General features: G+C 36.5%; 1 protein-coding gene across 11 annotated transcripts in view; it reads right to left on the reverse strand.

Moving 5' to 3' along the window:
• Positions 1-25,367, reverse strand: part of LOC124308163 (alpha-1,6-mannosyl-glycoprotein 2-beta-N-acetylglucosaminyltransferase) — a 55,030-nt gene that overhangs the window by 17,798 nt on the left and 11,865 nt on the right. For 9 of the 11 annotated variants that reach the window (XR_006908930.1, XR_006908929.1, XM_046770588.1 and 6 more), the window contains exon 2: positions 6,126-6,174. The gene's annotated coding sequence lies outside the window, so the exon portion shown is untranslated. Of the gene's footprint in view, positions 1-6,125; positions 6,175-8,905; positions 9,193-25,367 lie in introns of those variants that run through there. The other 2 variants (XM_046770586.1, XM_046770584.1) reach the window with 1 other exon arrangement.

Here is a 25,367-nt window from a genome sequence, read left to right on the forward strand (position 1 = left end):
CGTCACGCAAGCCTCGCACGATTCAACCGCGATAACGAGACTGAGGAGAATTATTTATCAGCCTACGTAAGAAAAAAAAAAAAAAAAACAATCCACGTTTCTTGAAATTACTAATCTGATCTATAGTCACGAATTTGTATCACACCCGTTTTCTTTACTTGTTTTCTTTCTTTTTTTCTTTACAGCTATATCGGAGGCAGTTTTTATTTTCAATACACAGCTCCTTGTGACAGGTAACAAAATTTTCTCACATTAAAAACACCTTTGCGGGTTCGAGGTTGCAGCCCAAATATTGAAATTTTTTTTTATGTTTTTAAACATATACGATTATGAAAAAGAAATTTCATTTTGCAACCAAAGAATTGTTGAAATCATTTTTGTAAAAAAAATTTAGGGATCAACATTCAAAATTCTAGCCGCAAGCACGAATCGATGAAAAAATTTTTAAGATTGTGTCAAAATTTCAAGTCGATTTGGCAAAAAATTGCACCGAGGAATCAGCGCTACCGGATTAAAAACATGGTCGTTCGTTTCTTATATGCCCAATGCCGCAATTGTGTTATTAATTAAAAAAAAAAAATTTTTAAATGTTCTTGAAACTGTAAAAAATAAATCCCTCATACTCAAAGTGTTGCAAGTGCTTTCATTTTCTTTAAAAAAAAAAAAAAAAACAAGTTTTAGACTGTCCAAGCTGTAAACCCACCACCCTTGAAGAAGAACATTGTGTTACGTGAAAAACGTTCTCCAGACTTTAGATTCTTTTCCCACAGTCTTTATAGAGCTACCTCATACCCTGCATCCTCTTCTTATCATCATTTCACTGCCTCGGTTTCCATACCGTATCAGCAGAATGCCCCCACTACCAATAAACTGTAACTGGTCAGTCCATCGCCTCCTTCCTCTCCCACGTACGCACTATCAAGTCATCTTTCATTCGGTCAAAATCAAAATTCACCTCTCCCCTTTTTCCTCCTCCACATCTTCTCACTGTACTTTCCATATCTTTGACGATGAATCAATTACATACTCAAACATTCAACTCCTCGATGGAAGTTCCTCTAATTTTCTCTTTTCCTTCGTACGTGCGCGTAGTCGACGGGTTACTAACCGGAAATAGGCCGTAATAAGATAACGGCTGGGTTGTGGATGCGGTCATCGATAGCCGCTCTTCGGGATCTCAATCATCCATCCCGTAACAAATTGGTAAGCAGTGGATTCACTTGTCGAACTACCCTTGCTAAGTGACGAGGAATACTTCTCTGAGAAACCAGTTCGGATAGATTGGTTGCAGCAAATTAAAAAAAAATATACGTATTTTCTATATAATTTTTTTTTTTTTTTTTGTTACGAAAGTACGAACTGTCCCGTCTAGCCGATACACGCAATCGTTTGTAAAGTAATATTTGGGAATATTCAAAGTTTGAAGAGAACCTTCTAGCGATGGTAAAAAAAATTGTGTTCGATCTGATTTATCTAAGGCTTAAAAAAATTGACGGAAGTATTTGTATAGGAAAAAATTTAGCAAACGATTCTCTGACTTTCTCAAAAAACCCCAGACATTTCCCTGACTATTCCAGAATTTCAGAATTCCATGATATTTCCAGGTTTTCCAGAATTCCCTCACCACTTGCGTCATCAACGATCAACGACTTACCCCAAACAAGTTTTTATACCTGGAATTTTAGGTGCTACTTTTTCTCTCCTTCGATTATTCTACATGTATGTTTTACTGCACGTATATTCACCCCTTATTCATCTAACAAAAAATCTAAGCCAAAATGGTTACCTCTTTCAACGTATACCTCATTATTCAGCCTTGCCTATTAATTAAGGTGGCCCTAAACTCAGTCTCAATCACTATCGGACACGCTATATAAATCAGAAAGAAAAAAAATTCTCCAATCTATCTTACGTATCGCAGGACTACCCTTTCAGACCTTTCAACAAAACTACCTACCTTCCAGCAGTTAATTCAGTTCAGATTACATCAAACGCCTGAACACGCATCTGTTTCGAAGAACAACATACGTTCCTACGATTATCGATATTATAAAATTTCCAGCAAAACGTACCGACACTGCACAAGTTGGAAAACAAAATAATAATATGCAACTATATTAGCCTCATATTTCCCTAGCCGAAATTACGATATATCAGAAAATTGTGTCAATCTCAAAATATCACTGACCCAATTTAAACAAGATAGGAAATTTCCTTCATCCATGCGGACGTGTCGTCTTACAAGTCAGCTGTCATAGACACCATAACGAATGCTACAAAAGGTCAGCGTACTCTGGAACGCGGTAGTAGTTGAGTTAATGACCACCATAGCTATGTTTCACGTGATAAAAACATTCTCTAAACTCGATACTTTTAACGGCCATACATTCACCTTTCTTTCCAAATTTTTTCATTTTTGCCTTATTAATAATACCGTCGCGACTCCCTCCCCCTTTCATTACCTAAATCTTCTTTAACCACCATAATATTACATTCAATATGTACAACGTAAATTTTACATACATAAATACATAATATGCAAAACGAGTTGGAAATATGACAGGTACCGCTACCCGTCTACAAGTTGGAAAATTTGTCAGTTAAAACGGTTCCACGATGATTAATGAACCGCCATAACATGCAACTATAATGCAGCTCAAGTTGAACAAATTTATTATCAATTATACAAAGTTATGTAATGCTATGTGTTATACATATCGTTAAAGTTGATGCCGTGTATACGATATACATAATGCAGCAAGATTCTTCCACCGGAAACGAAAAGAACGAAAGGAAATGAGCGAACGTTAAAAGAGATTTGCAATTTTTTGCATTAAAATTGCGCGTAACGGTTAAGGACGTTATATATTTTTCGATAAGAAGAAAGATAAAAAAGTTAAGTAAATAGAAAAAAAAGGTATATAAAAATCACAACACGACGAAGAGTAAAAACGAAATGAATTAAAAAAAATGGTAAAAGAAAAAAACATATAACACATTCCTGATTAAAAAACATCATTCGTTCCTTGGAGTTTCGTTCAAAAATAACAAATACTCAACAATTTTTAATCAATATAAAAAGAAAATTATGAATAACGGTTGAACGAATAAAGCAAAAGGTTCGGATTTTTTTTTCCCAATGAAATTGTAATACGAGGTCAAGTTTTTTATATCACTCACAAAACCAATCGCCTATAAATACAGCGGTTTTAAAAGAAAAGAAAGAAGAAGATTGGAATGTATTTTGTAGTGGAGACAATTGCGTAAAGTGAATATAAAACTTGTAAGAGAAAGAAATAAAAAAAAGAAAATCATTTGAAACAAATCCAAGATGGTCAGGGTTAAAAGCTGATGAAATTTTCGCAGAATACACACATTTACTGTGTTTTGTTTGCGATTTTTCTTGTCAACGAGGTATTATTTATAACGATATACGACAAGTTGGCATGTGAACTGACGCGGTTAATTTTTCACCCAATAACGATATAGGCCAGGGCTTTGTTCTAGCCTTTAAACATATAATAAGCTAGTTTTCTACCGACTAGGCAAATGTCAAAATTATTATACAGATGTATAAACACGTTACGGTAATCAGCCAAGCAATGCAACCACTTCCTTTACGTTCTTGGTTTTTGCTTCCTGTTTCCGGCAAACTAGTGTCGGAATCAATGCGCGTTACGAATTATTTTATACATATAAATATAAATGTATACATATATTTTATAGATATATGAAGACAAGAGTGTAAGGTTGAAAGAAACCGTGTGATCAATACTTTATCGATGTTAGTACAATTATGCAGCATTTTATGTGTTTCAAAGTTTGGAATTTCATCGGCATTCGTTATAGATATCCAATACCCAAGGGAAAAGACAAGGTTTGATCATGTGCCAGGAAAATCAACGGAAATATAGAATAAATAATCGCTGTTGGAACGTATATTTCTTGCCTGCCATCTATAATTAACATGTATATCATACCTTAAATACATTATACATATGTACAGTATATATGTATTAGATAGGTATAATTTATAAACTCGAGATTAATTTGCATAAACGCAAAATATATCGACAGTCGTATATGTAATAATCTATAATTACTTCATCGAGACTTATTTGCATCGTAGATTTATTTTCCTCCGCCTCAATATAATACTGCATCAGTTAACAGATTGCATTCGATGTGTTTTTCACGTACGATTAAAGTATCAACGCGGTGCTGTGTAATACGGTAATATTTTTTGACCTCAGGAAAAAAAGAAAATCGCAATAGATCGCACGCTAGTATTATTTTCTTTTTTTTTAATTCTATTTTCGTACAAGAATCTTAAAATATACGTGAAAATTACGTTCACTTTACTCTCGAAAGACAGATTGAATTAAAGAAAACTAAACAGAGAATTTGAGAAGAAAAACACTGTCTGCTGTACCAGGCTTCAAAAGTCGATTGACCACGTTTATGAAATAGAAAGATCAGAATGTAGAATTCCAGAGTGAAGAATCGTTAGAATTCGTCTCGATAATATAGAACCGTATTCATATTATTCTAGATTATACGATTTTATGTTTCGACCCTTGTATATTTTGTCTTTCGATATTTAGATTTTCCATTTTTTTTTCAATTTTCTATATACCTGGATTTTATTCATTCTGAGAACTCTACGGATTAGATTTTCGTATCTTTAAAAAATCGATACGTTAGTTTTTCTATCGATCGTTCATTACATTTTTTTTCTTTTTTTTTTTTTTCTTACCTTCACCCGATTAACAATCCATCATCGAAAACAATTCTAAAAAGCTTTATTACAATATAAAACCACATGGAAATATGATAGATTCCTTTTATAAATTTCGACGATCGCCGTAATATTGTACAAAGGTTTAATTTGTCCGTAAATTTTTTTTTATCGTTCGAAATTCTGTGTAAAACGTATTATAATATATTATAATCAAAGACGATCGAAATTTATTTTCTCGTACTTAAATAATCAAAGTGCTAACTGCAGATAATATTTGTTCTACACAGATAATAAACTGCGCGAGTTAAACAAAGCGAATAAGACGTAAGAATAAAACTCCGATCGCACTTGACTGACGGGAATCGTGAATTGGGCAGATAATGAGCTTAAAAGTAAACGTAAGCTTCGTACATTGGCACAGCAGTGGTAAGCTTATACCTCCTCAACCCGAGGTCGTAGAATAAGGAGAAGCAGGAGGAAGAGGAAGAAGAGGAGGAGAAGGAAGGAGCAGGTGTATATATATATGTATATACATATGTGTATATATATATATATATATTAAACATATATATATTCCACCCCAAACCGAACTACTTACGACTCTCAGCATCGGCGATTTTATTTATTTTTAAATATGGTGTAGAGTGTACGCAAAAATCATCTTTCATTAAGTTTAAGGTTTTTTGAAAAATACAAAACATCTAAAACAAACATAGATCGGTTTGGGGTGGAATGCCTCATATGTATATATACAATATACGTATACACGATGCACATATAGGTATAATAACGCGTTATCGATTTTCAATTTAACCCCGAACTAGCACAGCTGCCAGCTGAATGCCTCTCTTGCTCCTGTTTAATTAATATTATATATATCTTACACCTCACGAAAAAAGCCAAACGTACTTTTTCTTCGTAATAATTCTTACGAAATCAAACGGCATTGGTCAATGCAACGATGTATGCAAAGATAAACTAGGATCTAAGAATTCGAACGGAGAAATATAAACCGTTTAAAAATCTTTAGTAATATTCTTTACGCAAATTAAATAGCCTACGTGAGTTTAAGAGCTTTCCTATACCGTGTGATTAGAATAAATTCGTAAAAATTCGAATAATATAAGCTAACTGTAAGATATCAACAATCTGAGAAGCGGTATTATAATTAAAACGTTCGAAGCGCTTAAATTCTGGTATTTTTGATAGGACTCCAAAGTTTTCAGGCTTGTTTTGATCACCATAAATATTTTGAGAGACATACATACGCTGAAAAGTATTTTACACAAATAATTAGCTCTTGTAGAGCGGATATGACAGACGATTTTTCTCAAGTATATTATATACGATAGGACAGATTTTTCCGTCATCAATTTAAACTCACCTTGACGAGAATAACGAAAATGGATGACCCTCCTCCATTCTTAAGGAATCTGTAACATAAAAAAAGGAGGAAAAAATCATTTTTTGCCTTAGATCGATCCCTTGCAACGATCAGTAAGCACGCGGATTCATTCTCGTACACAGTGATTTATCTTACAGCAAGATAAATTCCTGAAGAATAGATTACGAATTTTTTCATAGATTATTTATCCTCGGTATTACAAAATCATCAACGCTATTCGACATAAAATCTGTCATTTATCCACTCAGCTGTGAATTCTCCGATTAAATAAACATCAAGGTGAAAACCAGTTTCATATGTACTTAATAGCCTGCATTAACTTTTGAACTTTATCGACTTTGAAATAAAAAAGTTTCCTGTTCATTTTTTTTAAATTAATCTCTTCTACTTCTTATTTATTTTTCATTACGCACCACCCATTTTAAACCGCACTTGGAAAATCGTTATATAATAATTTACGTAAAAAAAAAAAGGAAGAAGAAAAAATGATCATCGCGGACTTGTTCCTTATTTCATTCCTGATAAACACTGCAATCTGACTCATTCCGACACTTCTGGTTCTATAAACTGAGCATTTTTCCATCCATTATACAAATGCCCTCCCTCCCGTTTTTCACCTCGAGAATAATTACGAAGTAAGATCAAGTGTCAGAGACGACTTGTTACATCGGAATGTTATACCTATTTGAAGCGAAATACCGATTTGTCTTAGAGTTCGTCAATTACCGAACAAATTAATTAGACTTGCCTTCCCTCATAATGACTCTCAGAATTACTATATTTGTTTCCATTGATTACACAAATTCTCTACAAACGGCTACCGTGCATCAATAAATACCACGACTAATTCAAATTAAACATTTATCATTTGTCGAGTATTTCGTCAGGCTTTGTATATATTATACCAATTTCAGCATTGTGTACAAAATGTTTACTCAAACTACAGCGACGATAACAAACAGATGTAATAATTTACCAGGCTGCACGATTGCGGGACAAAATTAAAAATTGCCAACCGTGCAAACACAAGTTATTACCGATAGCTAGTTGTTGCCTTTATCTATTTATTTTTTCTTCTATTCTTTTCTTGACCCTTGTTTTACTTTTTTCCCCGACATGTGAAACATTTTTACCCGATTGTTTCGATTTTATTTTTCGACTTATTCGCACGTCGTGCTCTTTGTAAAACAGGTTTGACCTTTCTTTGCACGGTCATTTGTAATGAATGTCTTATTCAATCGTATCAGCGTAAATGAAACACGTATAATATAAACTCGAACAAAAACTGATACGAAACTGAAATATAATACATCATAGGTGCACGTATTGCAAGAATGAAAAAAGAAAAAATATTGTTTAATTACCAAAGCAAATTCGTAAATATTTCCGGCCAACATTTTATTATTATCATTTTTCTTTACTTTTCGTTGAATTGTCAAACTTTGCCAGTATATTATGTAGATACGTATACGTAGCTCTTTCTACCAAAGAATAACTCAGCAATCTAGAAGTACAAGCACAGAAAAAAACCATGTATGTGTCTTTTGGAATAGTCCAAAGATGAACCCAACTCATGATTTATATATCTGAATACAGAATCAAGGTGAAGTCTATTACTGTCACTATCAGTACTGTTGAAATCTGCAGCGCGTATAAACGTATAATAATATAGCAGAAAACTTTTATCAACGTATCTTTGAACTATTGATTTAAATTGTAAGACGTTTTTTTTATCGCCGACATCTAGACGACGAGAATTTATTAGGTATACCTTAACGTGCCAAAGTCGTAGAATGTATCACAGTTCTTTCATCCATTGCAAGTATTATAAAACTAAGTATGATGATAAAAAAAAAAAAAAAAATGGAACGCGAAAAACCAGCATCGTACGCGACAATAGATAATTAATCGTTGAATACATATTTACCAATTTTAAGAAAACTGTAAAACGCGCGATAGTTTTGCTTCAATTTACGAAAAGTTTGCAGAAGAAAAATCTTTGTTACATACAAAGTTTGAAAATATACAGGTGAGATACAACAAAGAACTGCTGGCCACACTAAATACATAGGTATATACCTAAGTCAAAATTTATTGTACATACATACAAGACATTTTTCCATTCCAGTAGATATTTTTTCAAAATTTCATCGCCTACCGAACGTTTTACAATTTGTGTAAGCAGCAATAAAAAAAATACAAGTCAACGATGGAATTTGTACGAGAAATTTGTACGTTGACGTAATGAGAAGAATAAATGCAATTGAAAGTTAACAATATATTATAATTAGGTGTCAGAAATCAGAGTCTGTAAATTGTATAATAACCGTCTTGTGTTTCGAATACCTGTTACGATCTCCGATTAACCGTTAAGTAAATTAACCGATCGCACGCGATGTAAAAGTAAACAAAAAGAAGAAGCAAATCTGCCCTAATAATCTATACACACACTGTAACATTGATTCAAGAATGTACAAGATGAAGGTAAAAAAAAAAAAGTATTTTACCGTTGCATCGTACCTATGATACAATATTTATACATATAGGTGTATAATAAATTTGTATTACATGTAACGTCTCAGCTTTAGACCTTGAACGTTACAAACGTTGAATAAATTTGGATAAAAAGAAGCAAATAAAAAAAAATAAAAATAAAAATAATATAAAAAATTGGCAATATTAATAACATCTTCAAGTTTTAATCAGCAGAAATGGGATAAATAAAAAAAATCGAACATATTTCAGACAGGCATCCTCACCTCTGCCACAAGTGTTCCGTCAAATCACTCGTTTTCAAATAATTATTGCAACATCCATTTAGTCCATGATGTGCAGCAGCATAAATTATATCGATTTAAAAATATCACCTCCATACACGTATATAAAGAATAATTAATCAATGTAATAATCAAACGTGTTAAGAAAAAAATAATGACGGAAAGATGAGTTTAAATTTAAATTGAAAAAGTAAGCTAAAAGTAAGCTCTGATAGACGATCGCCTCGCGGCTGCGTCCGTCCGATTGCCTCGGCAGACAGAAATGAACTGAATGGCTGACACTGACACTGACAGACTCAGAGCTTACGACTACAAATGCCATCTCTCCACCTTCTACATTTTACACCTACTATCGGACCTCCTTACTCGGGTTCTACGGCTGTTCCGTGGATCCGTTGCTCAGCAGTTGATAAAGTTGAACAGTACGGAATAGTAAATAATTGGGAGTATTTTTCAATATTAATCGAATCACTTGTTTACTGTGCAGTGATGTGACCGTAGTAAAATTGGATTACTTACGAAAAAGGTGTTGTTTCAGTCGTCGTATCTTATTATTAATCAAAGAACAAGAATTCAACCGATGCGCAAAATAAAAATAAACAGTTATTTAAAAGCGATATTTTCACGCGATTAAACTAATAATTCATATTTCCCGCGCGTTACTTTATCGGTACAAGATTAAGAAAATCGTTAAAACATGTTCATATTTTGAAAAGCCAACTCCTCGAAAGTCGTTCCGAAATTGTACGATTTATTCGATGATGTTTCGTTAGGTTAACGTTACTGTGCACAACTTAAACATGATCGATATAGATGGGTGAGATAACCGTTGCGCGGTTTTGAACCGAAAAGAACAAATCTAATTCCAAAGTTGTGATTGACGGGGTCGAATTCCCCGGGTGTTACACACTTCGATCTCTTTGAAACTTTTACGCTGATATTATTATTTAGGCCTACTCAAAAGCGCGCTTGTATGTTGGAACGTTGAAGAAACTTTCAAGCTGCCTGTGGGTGTGTATATACCTATGTATAGGCAAGAATTTATATCAACGGTGGGAAAAAAAGCTGTCGTTGAAGAAAAAAATTTGAGTACTTGCAGCTCGGGAAAATTGGTCGAGTAAATTACAGTCGACGTCGTGGTTTCTTTATCAGTTCTACGTAATTTTACCGAAATTTCATCCTGTTTATACAAGAAATTCTCTAACGAATGCAACGCATTGTAAAGCAGAAAACCCAGGGAATTTGAAGCATGATTTGAAACCCGCTAAGAATAGTATCGAATTTTATTGTCAATTTTCAGAATGATACGTATTTTGTTAAACTTCCTGGGATCCTTTAGAAAATGACTTGTCGGAAAAACAAACGAATGTTGAAGTTAGTAATGTTGACGCAACGAAACATAAAAAAAAAGATCACAAATCCACAAATTTAGTAGCGTTTTATTAATCAATATTATAATTAATAATTCACCCGAATTAATGACAATTGACTGAATTATTAAAAATAAATTGAGAAATAATGAGAAACAACTAAGAAGTAAGTAAAATATGGCAAATTAAGTCTAGTTGATTTGAATTAGTTTACATCACATTGTTATTGGAATTATCTATTTAAAGAGAGAAAAAAAAAAAACGTTGAATCGAAATGACATAAAATTAAATTGAATTAAAAACAAAAAATGAATTGGAATTTGTTTTTTTTTTCGCAACTCACTCGGATTAAAGTGAATTGTCGAGAAAAAAAAAATTGCAATTCATGAAATAACACGAATTAATTCAACTTAATTCAAATCAAAAAATTATTACATCGCTCAAATCTCAAGTTATTTCCCCCTCGTCGGTAATTCACACTGTATACCGGGACAATATCTTGAAACTTGAAAATGAATTGCGCATGCGTGAGTTTTATCGGCTGTTCGGGCAGGCTGGCCATCCCGAGTTTTCAACTGTCAAACCGTTTCTGGCGGCGATGCAGTTGATACGAATTTTCTAGGTTAGAATCTCAAATAATTGAGCTAGTGACTCGAAAGGGTTTGGGAAGCATTTGTCATCGGGTCGGAAAGTCGATTCTTCGAAGAACAGTCGTAATTTAATGCTTATGCTCTTTAAAAATGCAAACGTAGACATTTTGCGTAGGTTGGCCCGCCTGCGTCGCAGTCAAGAATATCGCTGCGTGAAGATTTCGCCGACCAATGAGATTGAATTGTTTTGCACATGCGCGGTTCATTTTCAAGTTTCAAGAGATTGTCCCGGTATACGTATAACGTATTTCTCCGCATGTAGGCGGCGAGGGTCAAGACTACCGTTGGAGCGCGAAAACGTGATCACTCACTCAACTCATCGTGGCTAGGCACGTACGTAAAGTACATACTTTTGTATGTACGATCTTTTATCTCTTGAGCGTAACGATGCCCACCGGGCGTAACGAATCGCTGCTTTTCAAACGTTGCGCCGCTCTGAATGCCAACTTCAGGCAACACTTAGCACTTGGAGAATATTGGAATGAGATACGCGCGCAACGAAAGCTTATTTACATCGAGCTTGCAAGCCGGGTGTTCGCGCCAACTCGGTAAAGCATTGCGCGTAGTCTCAAATATTCCAATATATGTCATCGTCTGACGAAGAACAACAGAGTTGAAGCATTTTGAACGTTCTAACGATTGTAAGAACCGTTTCTCAGCTTGCATATAACTGTTCCAATTTGGCGCAAATTAAATTTAAAGTCGGTAGCTTCTAAAACCGTTTCTTCTCTTTTTCTAAATTCTCATCCAGACGTTGTTTGGCGTTCTGCATTCTTCCTTACAAATCAACTCTTGCGAGTATTCGACAGTGCAGATGGTTACGTAAGCTGAGGTCACGTTATTTTCACCTTCACCTTGGAGTCCATCGTGATTCACTTTTTCATTCAACGTCTCGCTAAACGAACCGGTTGAAATCCTCGATTCGGTTTTGACGATCGACGAAATACAGGTTTGAAAATTGATCAATTCTACCAACAATATAGCATTATTTGAAAAAGAGCGTATAAAATTTTCATTTATACCGTACGTATGATGCCTAAATCTTACGAAAGTACGAATTCAAGCCTTTTCCGAATAGTCAATTTCTCTCTTTTTAACTCGAGAATCTTTCACTCGACGATACAATCGAATGATCTATGGTCAATAGCCTCACACCTAATGATATAACCGACGACGCGAAGTGAATATCACGTTGAAAATGAAAAGGGCATATTATTTTCGTAATGAATTCCCAGAAAAAATCCCCATTGAATGACTAATTAGTCCACGCAACTCGGAGTACATGCTAATGAATACAATCGATTCGTACATGACATACGAATCGGCCACGAATCCCGAACCATAAACGTATGTCATTGTTTGTCCGAAGCCCGCATAATTGAATTTTGTTTTTTGCTTCTCGATTCCACCTCAGTCATGTATTTTATTATACATATACACACGCACACGTATATTTCTTTCTTCTTATTACTCAACTCGACAAAATTTCCGAATCGCGTGTTCCAGGTGAAAAAAATGTTCGCTTTGACATCGAATTTGATGAAATGACGTTGTATTTATGCAAGAAATATGAATAAATAAGTAAATGAATAAACAATGCGGAAGTGTTAGAAATGGCGCGGGTTCAGAAATCTGTAATTGACCATCAATGCTGATTGGTGGGTAGTTTTTCCGCGTTTCTCATCGTCGCGTGCGTTCCGTACGATGATTTCCTCGATCTTGATATACGAGAGTGGTCGACAAATGTTCTTCTTTGTGTAAATATTCGCAGCGATCTAGTTGCGTAGGTACATGATAAAAAGGCATTGTCGTTACACGTGCAAAGAAAATACTCTTGTCAAATAATAAATGAATTACACGTTGATTGGGGTAACAAACAACTAGAAACAATCGTTCACTTTCCCCTACATACATGACAGTGTAATTGATTAATACATTATACGGTGAAAAAACGGAAAGTTCGTCATTATCCATGCTATGCGGAAAAATCGTATGCAATCGTATTACGTCACTCGTGGCGTGTAAAGGAGAATTTATCGAGCTACTTCTTTGATTTTCAATTAATTTTCGGTTCGGACAAAAATAACTTGACGAAATTTTTCCGACATTATGTAAAAGTGTGGCGGCCTCGTGAAGCAAGGAAATATCCTTGACATGAATTATAATAGAAACTTTTTCGTGTAGAAAATAATATTTTATTTTGATAAATACTATTTTTACAATGAACATTTCCATGCGTCAGATTTTGATCCTTAAAAAATAGTTATTTATACATTGTGGAAGCTGGGAGTTTATCCTATGTACCCATTTATCGAAAAGTTGAAAAACCACGTTTTGCGATGTTGAATACCTCGAAGATAGCGCGATTAAAAATTTTCTACACGCCTCCACACAGAGTTCCGTCCGTTGTACAGAACAATTATTATCTTCCTCCGATCGTCAGAATTGAATTGCTTACTTGTTAATTAAGTGGCGAATGCAAAATCTCGATGCGACACCGCTCAAAAAAATCCCACGGCGATACCCTTTCACGAAGTTTAATATTATGTTAAAAACTGCGATTTCATGAAGTGAGAGATCGAAAAAAAACGTTTTTTACCTATATATATATATATACGAGAATAGTTTCGCATCTCTTTTTCGGTGCCTGCCCCAGTTCGCCGCTCGACAGTCTCTGCAAAGTCGTTGAACTCGTTAATCAGCGAATGATTAAAGATTCTCCGTTATACTCGCACGCCTATACGGTACATTATTTTTACCACGTGTTAAAAAATCACTGACGATGTTAAAATTATTACAATTATTTGCACCGTTATAGTTTGAATACAGTCATTTTGTAGACATATCTGCGTGTATATACTGTATGTGTGTAAATCGAAAAATCGGAAGAATTCAGTGTGATAAAAAAATAAAAACCAGACCAAAGTTCTTGAGGTTAGGGTAACGATGAATTTTCAATGAAAAATCGTTGTTTCGAAACTCGGAGTATGATTGTCTGAAATTCAGTAAAAACTGTAAGAAATTAAACGCCCGTACTTCAATATTTTGACGAACTCGACTTTTTCAATGTATTTCTCGAGTTGGAAAATAAGCGATAATTTTGCTCGTATTACGGATTGAATGTGGTGGAAAATTGTGGAAACTGCAGAATTTTTCAAGAGAGAGAGAGGGAGAGAAACAACGATTATATACATTCAGACGTTCTTAAATTAAAACTTTGTCATTCCAGGGTTTAGAGAAACGACGTCGATAACGCGCGTCAAGTAAACAGATACTTATTTGCGAATTCGCGGACGATTAGATTTGAATTTGCACGTCGCTTCGAGGCCCCTTGTGGCTGACATGGCTCCGATATGTCATATACATCACAGCCATTAGTCGAATAATCGATAGAGCGAGGCGCGTGGTGTAAATGCCGCCAGGAACGGAAATCAGTACAATTTACTTACGTATTGTACACAAACGTTACGACGTTATTATACAGTAGTAAAATTATTCGAATATGAAAATATGAAAACCAAACGATTTGTCAGTCAATTTTCTAGCTGTTCTTTTTTTTTTTTATTATTATTGTAATTTTTATTGTTTAAGCTTTTAGTTTGAAAAACTTACGAAGGTACGAATTGCCGTACAACGATCTTTTTCTTTATTTTCAAATATTTAAACACCGACGAATATGAATGTTTAAAAAGTTCAAGATTAAGAAAGATGTAACTTTTCGTAAAACCACATCTTTGGCTGTTTGACGAATCGAGAATTAAGATTCACAGGACTATCTCCTTTTCGTTGAAACTACGACATGCTATTTTTTAAATATTAAAAAAAAAACCCAAAAACAAACTACGGAATATTTTCCGATGGCTAATTGTAATGAGCTGAAACGCCGCATACGTAAAAACATAGATAAAACCCATCACTCTTTTCGAGCAATATTTCACTCATCATTTATCAGCCAATGCATGTATTTATCTACTCCGCCTATAAAAATTCCACGCTGCAGAGTGACTTGAACATTTGGAACCGAAGCACCGAGGAGAAGCAAAGCTTGTACAACGACACGCGTGTAAGCATGATTGATTCGACAAGCTTTATACGTCATGAAATACAAAAATGGCACGATGAAAAGAGGCGATAAATTGGGACATCAACGCGTTTCGGCAATAAATTAACGACGCACGGAATATTTCACCGTTCACGACTTTCGCCCGCAACGAATGTAACACAACTATAAGTGAACAAATTCGATCAACACGCTGACAATCTTTTTTTTTACATTATAATTGATCCGCACTAAATGGTAAGAAAATTTATCAAAATTTTAATTGCCTGTCTTTCGTTTCCCCTAAAAAAAATAACAGTAATTGGATGTATATTCAAAATTTTTAACCGAACCGCGGATTATTTGAATCAAAGAGATTACTGAAGGAGAATGACATTTTCCAAAGATGATTTGTAAATTTTTTCGAAAATAGTTACTTTCAGAATGGACAAGAAAATAGATTTTTGTCGGTTAAAATATGCCATATCTCAATCATTTTCAAACCTTTTCTCAGATCGTCGATCATGCTCGTATTCATTTGCATTACGTCCATTGTACACGTTAGGTTGTGTTGTTTCAATTCTTGTACCGCGCAATCATTGTCGCCGTTAACATTGCTCGAGATATTTTCAAAAGGTTTATTCTGCTTCCCTAACTTTCGATTCATTCTCAGAGCCATTCACCGTTAAACCGGCTTATCGACGATTCGGCATGAATTGGCCCTACCCGCGATACAAAGTCGCGGGAAAGCAATTGACGCTGAAGCAGTCTCGGAATGAAGTTGTGTACCTACTGTAGCCGAGTCCTCGAGGCGATCAATGAAGCGGATGGTGGCGAATAGGCTTCACGGAGGAGAAAGAGGAACGAGGAAAAAGACGGGGAAAAGGCAGTCAAGGTGAGGAGCCGGGCACGAGATGCCTGGTACAAGTGGTTTTTCCTACAGGCGGACATCGAGTACATATATATAACGAATATTAGCCCAGTGGTCGTTTTATTCAGGTCAGCTGAGTTGGCTAGGGGATGAAACAATGCAGATTGCACAATGACACGTCGTGTTTTCCCCCCGCCCTCCTTCACTCTCCCCCTTATCGCCCTTTCCTCGCTTCCCATCGCCGTGCTTCTTCACTTCCTATATTCTCAACTTTCCGACGTTGTTAAACAGGGTGTCTAGCGTCAATCGCGCATCGAATTCCCTGAAATTTTCCGGTTTTACAGACGAGAATTAGACATTTTTCCAGGATTCATTTCAACCTAACTTTACTAACAAACCCTCTTTTTTCACGCATCGGATGTCTCCATCGTGAGTTGCGACAGTCCAATTTTTATTTCAGTTCAATTTTGCTTAAACTCAATTACCGATTATATCGATAAACAAAAAAGGTTTTAAGAAACTAACGAAAGATTACAATCAACCATTCTTTCGAAACATGAAGGTAGAAACATTAATCTGAGGGTATCAACTATTTCTAGTACTTTTTTTTAAATATTTTTCATAAATTTTACAAAGTCGTCAGCATTGATTTATCAATTCTTAAAATTTCTCCACAATCCATATTTTTTTCATCACTTGTACCCTTTTCGCACTAACCCCCACAATTGTCTCACGGAGATTAATTTCCTACGTTTTAACAAATCGTCCAGTAATGAGGAAGAAAATACTAAAATTCCAGGACACATTCTCGAATCCCCCGTCATTTCCTGGTTTTTCTAGTCGCATGCAAATTCCCTGACAATTCTCGGTTTTCCAGATTTTCTTCACAGCTATGGTCACAGTATAATCTGCATACGCATTATCGTATAACACAGGCGAATGGAGGCGGGAGTAAAAAATTTGTTACACCGATAAATTGTAGACTTCAAGTCACAATTCCTTCTTGGATAAATAAAAATTCCCATAGTGTTTCTTGATTGACTCGAGCATTCTCCAATATCATTCGCATAGTAACCACACGATGACACAAACTTGCTACAACATCGCGTTCCGAATGGAGAAGATAAACGTACATACGCAAATTTACCAAAGAAACTTCATACCCACGAACAATGAATTTCGTGACTCGTCGAATTTTTACGGATAATGTACAAAAGAGCATATTTGTATATTACACGAACAGTAAAAAGGCACTAACAATGAGAGGAACGTCAAAGGATCATGAAAAGTACTAAAGGTTGAGGATAAAAAAAAAAATTTACAATAGCTAGGTGTGAAATTTGATAAAGTATCGACAATATCGTCGCTCGTTTCCCAGCTTGATTGCAAAAAAAGAAAAAAAAATTAATGAAAGAAGAAAATGAATCAATACCACTAAATCCTCGGCACGTTGTCACGTCTTCATCCCCTTGCAGCGTTGTTAAAATTTGTGTGATTATAATCCAACCTGACATAATATATTAACTGACGGTTATAAGAAACCGCTTTGGCACTATACGCATACCTTATATGTACACGCATGCAAACGTACATGGTAACATTTGCATTATAAGCGAATGCTTGTTTTCACTCCTCTCGCATGCGATATCGCGTGCATGACGGAATTACCTCAGCTCGGAGAAGGCGTTCGTATATTTTTTTTTTCGCCACGATTACAAGTATGTACTATAATAATATCACAAAGATTGCCGAAAAATGTGTCCTTTGTCGTGTAAAATTTTATAGATCGGTAAAACGATTCTCGACAACGTTTCACGGGAGTGCCGACGATATTGTTAGAAAAGAAATAAAGAATAAAAATTACACGAAATTATTGTCCGATTGTGAGCACTGCGGGTACTTAAAAACTGACCTTCAAATAGCACCCGAAGCTTTATGAAACAAATGCAGAAATAAAGCTCTATTGAAATATCCAAGGTAACGATTACGAAGTATAAATTGTTTTTGGAATATATAAAATTGTGACTGAACCATTAATTAGCAGAATACCAACGTCCAGGATCCACAAAAAGCATATGAAATGAAAAGCTCGTGGATGGTTTTCTGACGTCGGTACAAAGTCCGTTATAAATTATTCCCATCGATCGATAAGACGGTCGAATAATAACTGGACTTTTCCTTCCATGGTAAAATAACCAAGGGTATCTATGAGATGTATCGAACGTCGCAAACACGCTTAGATACACGCATTCGTCATCCACGTACCCGCAGGATATACTTTTCACCGTTTGACGGACCGAGGCCGTTGCATCAACATCGCCACAACGGAACGTAACGAAATGGATGCGGCAGTAAAAATGATCCCGTTTCTTCAGCGCGTTTCTCCAGACCGTTCCAGCACCTGCAGCAACACGATTCCGCAGTTGGTAACCGGCAGTGTTAAAACGCTGTTCTGTATTCGACTTCCGTTCCGACAACCCGCAGCTGCACAACTACTCGACGTTTCAAATGGGATAATCAATGTCCAGTGATCGATACGCCGCGAAACGTCGCAATCAAAACGGTATTCCTTCTCCGCGTACACCGTTACAAAAGGTGCGATAAGGTGCTTTTATTGAGTTGCGGTCCGGAGTCGTGATACTCTGCGAGTTACAACCGAGCGGCCAAGCCGACACCGGAAATGCGCAGTTTCCTTGGTATGGTGTACAAATTGCGCTTGTGCATTGTGGCGTCTCGGTTAGTTATATTATCCGGAACAAAACGAACGTGCCATTGTAGCTTCCTAAGTTTTCACGCAAATTCAGAGTTTTCGATTTACGCGTTCTTCGCGATCGTCATTACGTTTGAAGGTTCCTTCACGCGTTATCTCCGGTGTACGAAGTAATTATAATCGTTGACGAAACTCTCCCCTCGTTCGCTCTTCTCTTCAACCCTCCGAAAGTTTACACAGTAAGGGTCCTCCATCTGTTTGGAGTAGCTGTTGAGTTCTCGACTCGCGAATGTTGTGCCTCTATATCTTCCGTCACTCGAGTCCCCGGGTTTTAAGCAAATCTTGTTGTTCCTTCTCGAAGCCTGAGCCTGCACCCGGAATATCCAATGACGTGATTGCGAGCCATGAATTAAGAAGCAATCGGCCCCTTTGAAAATATTCTCCCTCTCTCTCTCTCTCTCTCCTTTTTTTTTTTTTAACGCAACAACTCCCATCGCAAAGAAATTATCCCGCAGTTAATCTCCGTTATTCTTTTTGCACACTTTCACAATCGCCTGTTTATATACGTAGATATACATTGTATAGATATATAGTATAAATGCACTGCTCGTTCTGCACAAAATGTAAACCGAAACGCGTTATCTTTTTTCAGAAATAATGAAACTTATACCGGAAATCTAATTTCCCAACGATTTTCAAGACAGCTAATAAAAACGTACGAAAACTAGATCGTCATTTTTTCGGAGAGCTTCCTTCCTGTAAGAATTATACGTAAAATGGCTGAAGTATATTGAGACTCTGACGTTAATTTTTTATATACACAGAGAAATTTCTGCAGGTATAGAAAAAACCGAAGAGGGAGAGAAAATGCTGTCGGGGTTTTAAAAGGACGAGTTTGATCTTCACGGCGCTATAGTTTTGGGAAAATAATTAACGCTCCTTGCTTCTCGTCCTGACGCGATTTCATCGGAACTTTAGGTGCTCAGTCACTCTCTTGGAAACGTGGCAAAAAAAAAAAAAAAGAGGAAGAAGAAAAAGAGGAGAAGAAGATCCGAAGCTGCACGAGGATCCCATTATAGGTATATAAGGCGGGTATATACGTTACATAGGTATGTACGTACATATGCATATATACATATACACCCCTTCCCTTGATCCCGACAGTCAGCTTTTGTTTTCTGCATCCATAAGGCATTTTCCGTTCACCCCTGCAGCACATCGCTTACTTCGAGATCATCGTATCGAAGAAAAAACCCTTCCTCACTCCAACTTGGGACCACGAACTCTTTTCGCCGTTTTTAAATTTTCTACAGATGAAGTTCTTTTTCGAGGTGCATGGATTATCAACCGACCACGAACACGCGACGTTTTTAAGAAAAATATTGTTATATTCAAATTCATTAATTTGCCTATCCTATGTACGTATAATATTCCAGTTATTTTCTTTCGCGACGAAATATTAAAAACCGCCTGCGTTTTCCGATAAGATGATAATAGGAACGATAACGATGATAATCCAGGTCCAGCAGCAAATTTTATATCGAAAACTTTCACCGATTGCCAAAGGGATGCAAGAGAAATATATACAGATATATATATATATGTATAATTTTCCCCCTCGTGGATATAAAGAGGTTTTTTTTTATTTTCTTACCTTATTCCGATAATCTCGAAACGGTCCGTTGATTTATAATATAATCTCAAGTCTTCCGCCTTTGCGCCAAAGTTTAAATAATAAATCCCGTTCAACATAGATGTTTGAACGGTATGTGTATCAGGGTGATCGTTAATTTCCGACATACATTTCTCAGCCCTGGAATCGGCACCCTTTCCAATCAAGCTAAAAATCTGAAACAATTCACGCATTGTTTTTTCGTAATTATTCAAAGCTTCCAGGGGTGAAAAACCTATGAAGGGAATTAACAACCATCCCAATGCGAGTTTTAACGAATACAAGTAAATTACGCGGTGTGATTCAATTGATTCTACGATTAAGAGAGAGAGTGAAAAATCGCGGAAACAATACGAAGGTAGTACACGTAACTATGAAAAAATATGTACATATATGTGGCATAAAATATGCACACGGAAAATAAGAGGATGCAGAAATTAATAGCGAATAAGCGAGGAGGAAAAAACTGCACAGAGAGCAAGTAAAAAAAAAAGAAAAGAAAAAAAAAGATACAGGAGAGATTATAAAAAGACAACGAGATCGCGCGTGAGTTTCGCTGCGGTGCTAGGGCAGAGAGAACGAGGCTGAAGTTAGTAACGTTAACGAAACTTCAGCAGGGAAAAAATCATTGTTGCACAATTTTCGAATGACTTTCGAGAATTTATCTTTCAAAAAATAAAAGTACGTTTCATAGATAATTATTTACTAAATTTCATACATACCGAAACATTCTAAGCAACGATTTTTCCCAAACATACATCATCGTAGTAACGTTAATTAATATTTCATTTAATTAATAACTAACTTCATCCTCATCAGATTTGACTCAAGTTTAACTTTAGTATGTGATATGTGTCGGTAGACAGGTTGTATAACACATAAATAAGACACATGCGGATATTAGCATATGCCGGTATTGTGCATGCGTTTGAATAAAGAGGAGGAAGCTCAAGTGTGGGAAGATGGCGGGATTTTACGACCTTACTTTATTCGCACACACACCTGCGAAGCATGGAATCTCCTTATACGCGGGCTGCCGCAATCGGCAAATGTGGTTGTACATGGAGTATGTGCGTACGTTGTACGTACAGCGATATCATGGGAGTGCACGGCAGATTGCGCAATCGCAAAGTGATTCATGTGCCTTGCGTGTCGGCGGCTACGGCGGCAAAGGATCGGAAAGGAAATTCAGTCCGAATTGCCATTTGGGGGGGGGGGATTCGAGACTGCGCGAAAGTGACGAAGGTGAGTTTTTGAAAGACGCAACGCGCAGATTCTTCTGCTTGCGAATCATCTCCGTGTGAAAAAATGTATTTCCCCCATCGATTGGGAATTTCGAATGATTTTAATTTTTCGATGAATAATTAATAATAAATTGCAGTCGTGTCACAGTGGATTGCGAAAATCGAACCGGTAAGTAATTGACGACGCGACATTAACGTGTGAATCACAAAACGGTATCTTGTACACCGGACGAAATATAAACTCGTAAAACTTTGACGCTCGTTCAATTGACTGTAGAATATTCGTCTCAAATTGATATGGAAAAAGTGTAAATTGAACGTAGTTTTATATTGACCCAGTTAACCGTAAAGAATAGAAGTTATATTGTGAATGTATCAATGGTACTGAAACAAAAAAGTTGTGACCTATTCCTAGTCCAGTTACAGTAGTTTAAAACTGTTAAATTTTATTCGAATTAATATTCAAACTCAACTGTAACGATTCAAAGCACGGCTGTATGGTTCGAGAATAATTTCGCAACTGCTGTACAACGAAAATACATTGTAAATCGACGAAATTCGACTTTTTGTCTCGGAAAAGAGAACACGAAATAAAAAAGAACAAAAAAAACTGTAGCAACGTTAGTTTGATATTTGTTATACGATGGAATATCAAACAAACGTGGGGTAAAAATGACGATCGTTATGACATGGATATATGTATATATGTCATCAAAGTCTCATATTGCGATACGAGCAAAAACACTTGACCCATATTCCCGGCATTAATGCGCATACGAAGAAAGAACGGTCGAGTTAAACAGTGTAAGGAGAGAGCATGAAACGATAAAAGATTACACGCACTCGCATTTGTGTAATTATAAACTACGAAAGATAGTCGACGCTTTATGCGAGGACGCGATCAGGAGCATCGCCCTTTCAAGTGCCAGGCTTTTATTACATGTCTGATAACTATAATGAGAGAAGGAGAAAAAGCGGATCGGAGAAATGGAAGGATGAACGCGAATGTTTGGTAATAACCGAGGTAAGCTGGATCAAAGTGAACGGATTATAGCTACATTCGAAACCAAAGAGCGTACCGAGAAAAAACTCGAAACACGATGATGTTAGCATTGCATTTGGAACAAGTTTCATTTTATACATTTGATAACTGTTCAGCCCGTCTTTGACAGACGAGGAGATAATAATTCATCAGCACTTTGTACACGAAGCAGACGTTTTATGACATAGTGTAACAGATAAGTGATCTCTGCTGTCGGTGAAGTGGTTTCAGAGTATTCCTTGAACCGTCACGGTAACGCGATAGATTCTTTCACTTCGTTCCAAGTATTATTACATTGATCTCAAGTTGCGCCTCGTCAACCGACTAAGAAATGGAATTGAAATGTTGCCCTACTTTTTTTGTTACCATTTTCTATCAAACCGTCCGACTGTTCATCGACGGTTTCGATTGATCGATTAATCGAAGTTGCCTCGTGATAATTCCGCAGGTCAAACAGCGTGTCACTTATGTATGATCATTGTGAGGCATTTGTTTAGCCGAACAGCACTGCTATTGATTGAAAATAACTAGCTAATTCAGTTTTAGCTGCGGATCGATTACACGATGGTGAATACTCCCCCAATTTAAAAAACGATCCGTGTCACTCCGCACCTACGTATCAGGAAGCCCTTCAGGCTTGTACAAGGGCTGATATAGGATTCTCTTGTAAACTACCCACGCATCCCGCATGTGTGTGCGTGTGTGTGTGTGTGTGTGTGTGTGTGTGTATACTTATACAAATATACATGTGTACCAGGATGAAGAATGGCTTTCGAACGACATCCGTCAAGTTGACGTACCCATCGTGCCTCAATCACTCCACGAAAGGACTTGAATCAATGAAGCTTTTAGGTACTTTATATTTTCTTGGGTCTTGTCGGATATTGGGTGATCAAGGGTAAAAGTCGAGAGCGGTAAAATTCAGTAAAACCGAATTTTTCTTACACGTTGCGAATATATTTTGCGAGCATTATGAGAAATTTTCTTGCAGGACTTGGCGTGCAAAAAAAGTTAGCGCGATTAATTCGTGCCAAGATTGGACAAGTTCTCTGAAAAAAATTACTTTTCTTTCTTCGTTGTGGGAAAAGAAAAACCGACTGGGTTAAACACGCGAGAATTTCCTTTTCCGGTGCAGAATAAAGGCAAAAATTATTACCTCGATGCGTCTGACGTACGACAAAAGGCAGGACGGACATAAGGTGAATGTGTCGGCGGAACGCAATGCAGTCAGAGATCCACGTTCCATGACGATGTGTCAGAAAAATATGGGAAAATAGAGAATAATCCTCGCCGAAACACCGGTAAAGTTAACCTCGCAGCCATACCGATGTAGCGTTTAGAGCAAAAACTGCGTAACCAAAAATAACACCATCTATTTCGAAAGATATTTTTCACGGTGAATAACGAGACGAAATACTTTGGTTAGGTACTGTGTATGTTCACGTGTTACAGACACGATATTCCGTCGATCAATTTTAGACCGACGTTAACAGGGACTAAAATAGAAGAGTTCAAGCAGCGCTTCCTGTACATCTTGCGTGAAACAGTAAAAGCATAGAGCGTTCAATTTCCTGAACGCCTCAGAGACATGACAACCGTGTCTTTGACGGCAAAACACGCCCTTCGAGTCACGCTCTCGGCTCACTTCACAAGTAAATTATCAACGCTTTTTTACTTAGCTCGCACACTTTGCAGTGTACGTGAATTCGTGTACCGCGACACTCGGTATAAAAACTATTTGAATCTAACGACGAAAGAAAGAAATACCAATAACGTGAACACAAATCAACGATGTTGATTGTAAATTAAACTCCAAGACCTCATAGATGATAGTGTATCAGGTGTTTGGTATTTTTGTTGTTCTTTGGTATTTTTTTCACGTACATTATACGTCATCTCGAAATAAATAGACTCGAAAATTATATGCAGCGACTATCGTGAAATTTACACAGACGCGGATTGTTTCACTCACGTAGGTAAGTGAGAAAGATTTCATTCTCAATTTTTTCAACATCCGTTTACCATTATTATCGAATTAGATCACCTTGAAATCTCATTCATAATATGAAAGATCTAAAGGAAATTATAATTTGAACTGTTAACGTTAAAGAAAAAAAAAAAAAAAAAAATAATAATAAAACAATAGAAAAGTTGGAGAGATCATGCATACTACTTGTAAAAATCCGGTCTTCATTTCACATTTACTGATAATTTTTCCCCGCCCTTTACACAACCGGTTTCACTGTCAGGGATGAAAGAAAACAAAGTCGACTTATCCTCAGGCATGAAAATATCTACGCAGATGAAATCGCTCGTTCAAACCTGATGAAATTAATACAATTTAGACTTTATTACCTAAAAGACTAGTCAAAATACGATTGGTGATCGGCACTAGAGACGTTAGGAGATGATGCGAGTCTGTTATAACAACGGTGTTAAATTGAATGGCAGACAAATGCGCTGGTGGATATAAATACAAGACAGGTAACGATGACCGCACTCTGATTACTCCGTGAGGATAGTCGGCGAAGGAAACCGGAATACAAGACCCTGCGTGTCAACTAAAGCGCTAGCGCTTCTTTAAGCTTGAATTGCTTGCCGAGTGTATTTGTGTCACGTTCCATTCGCCCGGTCTTCTATCACACCGGCTGTCTACGTACCGTAACTCTTCGCTCACGATTATACCATCAGTCACGCTCTTTGCCTCCCTATAGTCTGGCAAAGATACGATGAAAACGAGGTAAAATAAGCACATCTCGTTCCGCAGTTATAGATTACAGGTAGGTAGGTTGCAGGAGTGGCAGCGAGCTTCCTTGCGATTCGTTAAAACCGTTTGCTGATAAGTT

The sequence above is a fragment of the Neodiprion virginianus genome, chromosome 6 (assembly GCF_021901495.1).
Source record: "Neodiprion virginianus isolate iyNeoVirg1 chromosome 6, iyNeoVirg1.1, whole genome shotgun sequence".
In the NCBI taxonomy this organism is placed as follows: domain Eukaryota; kingdom Metazoa; phylum Arthropoda; class Insecta; order Hymenoptera; family Diprionidae; genus Neodiprion; species Neodiprion virginianus.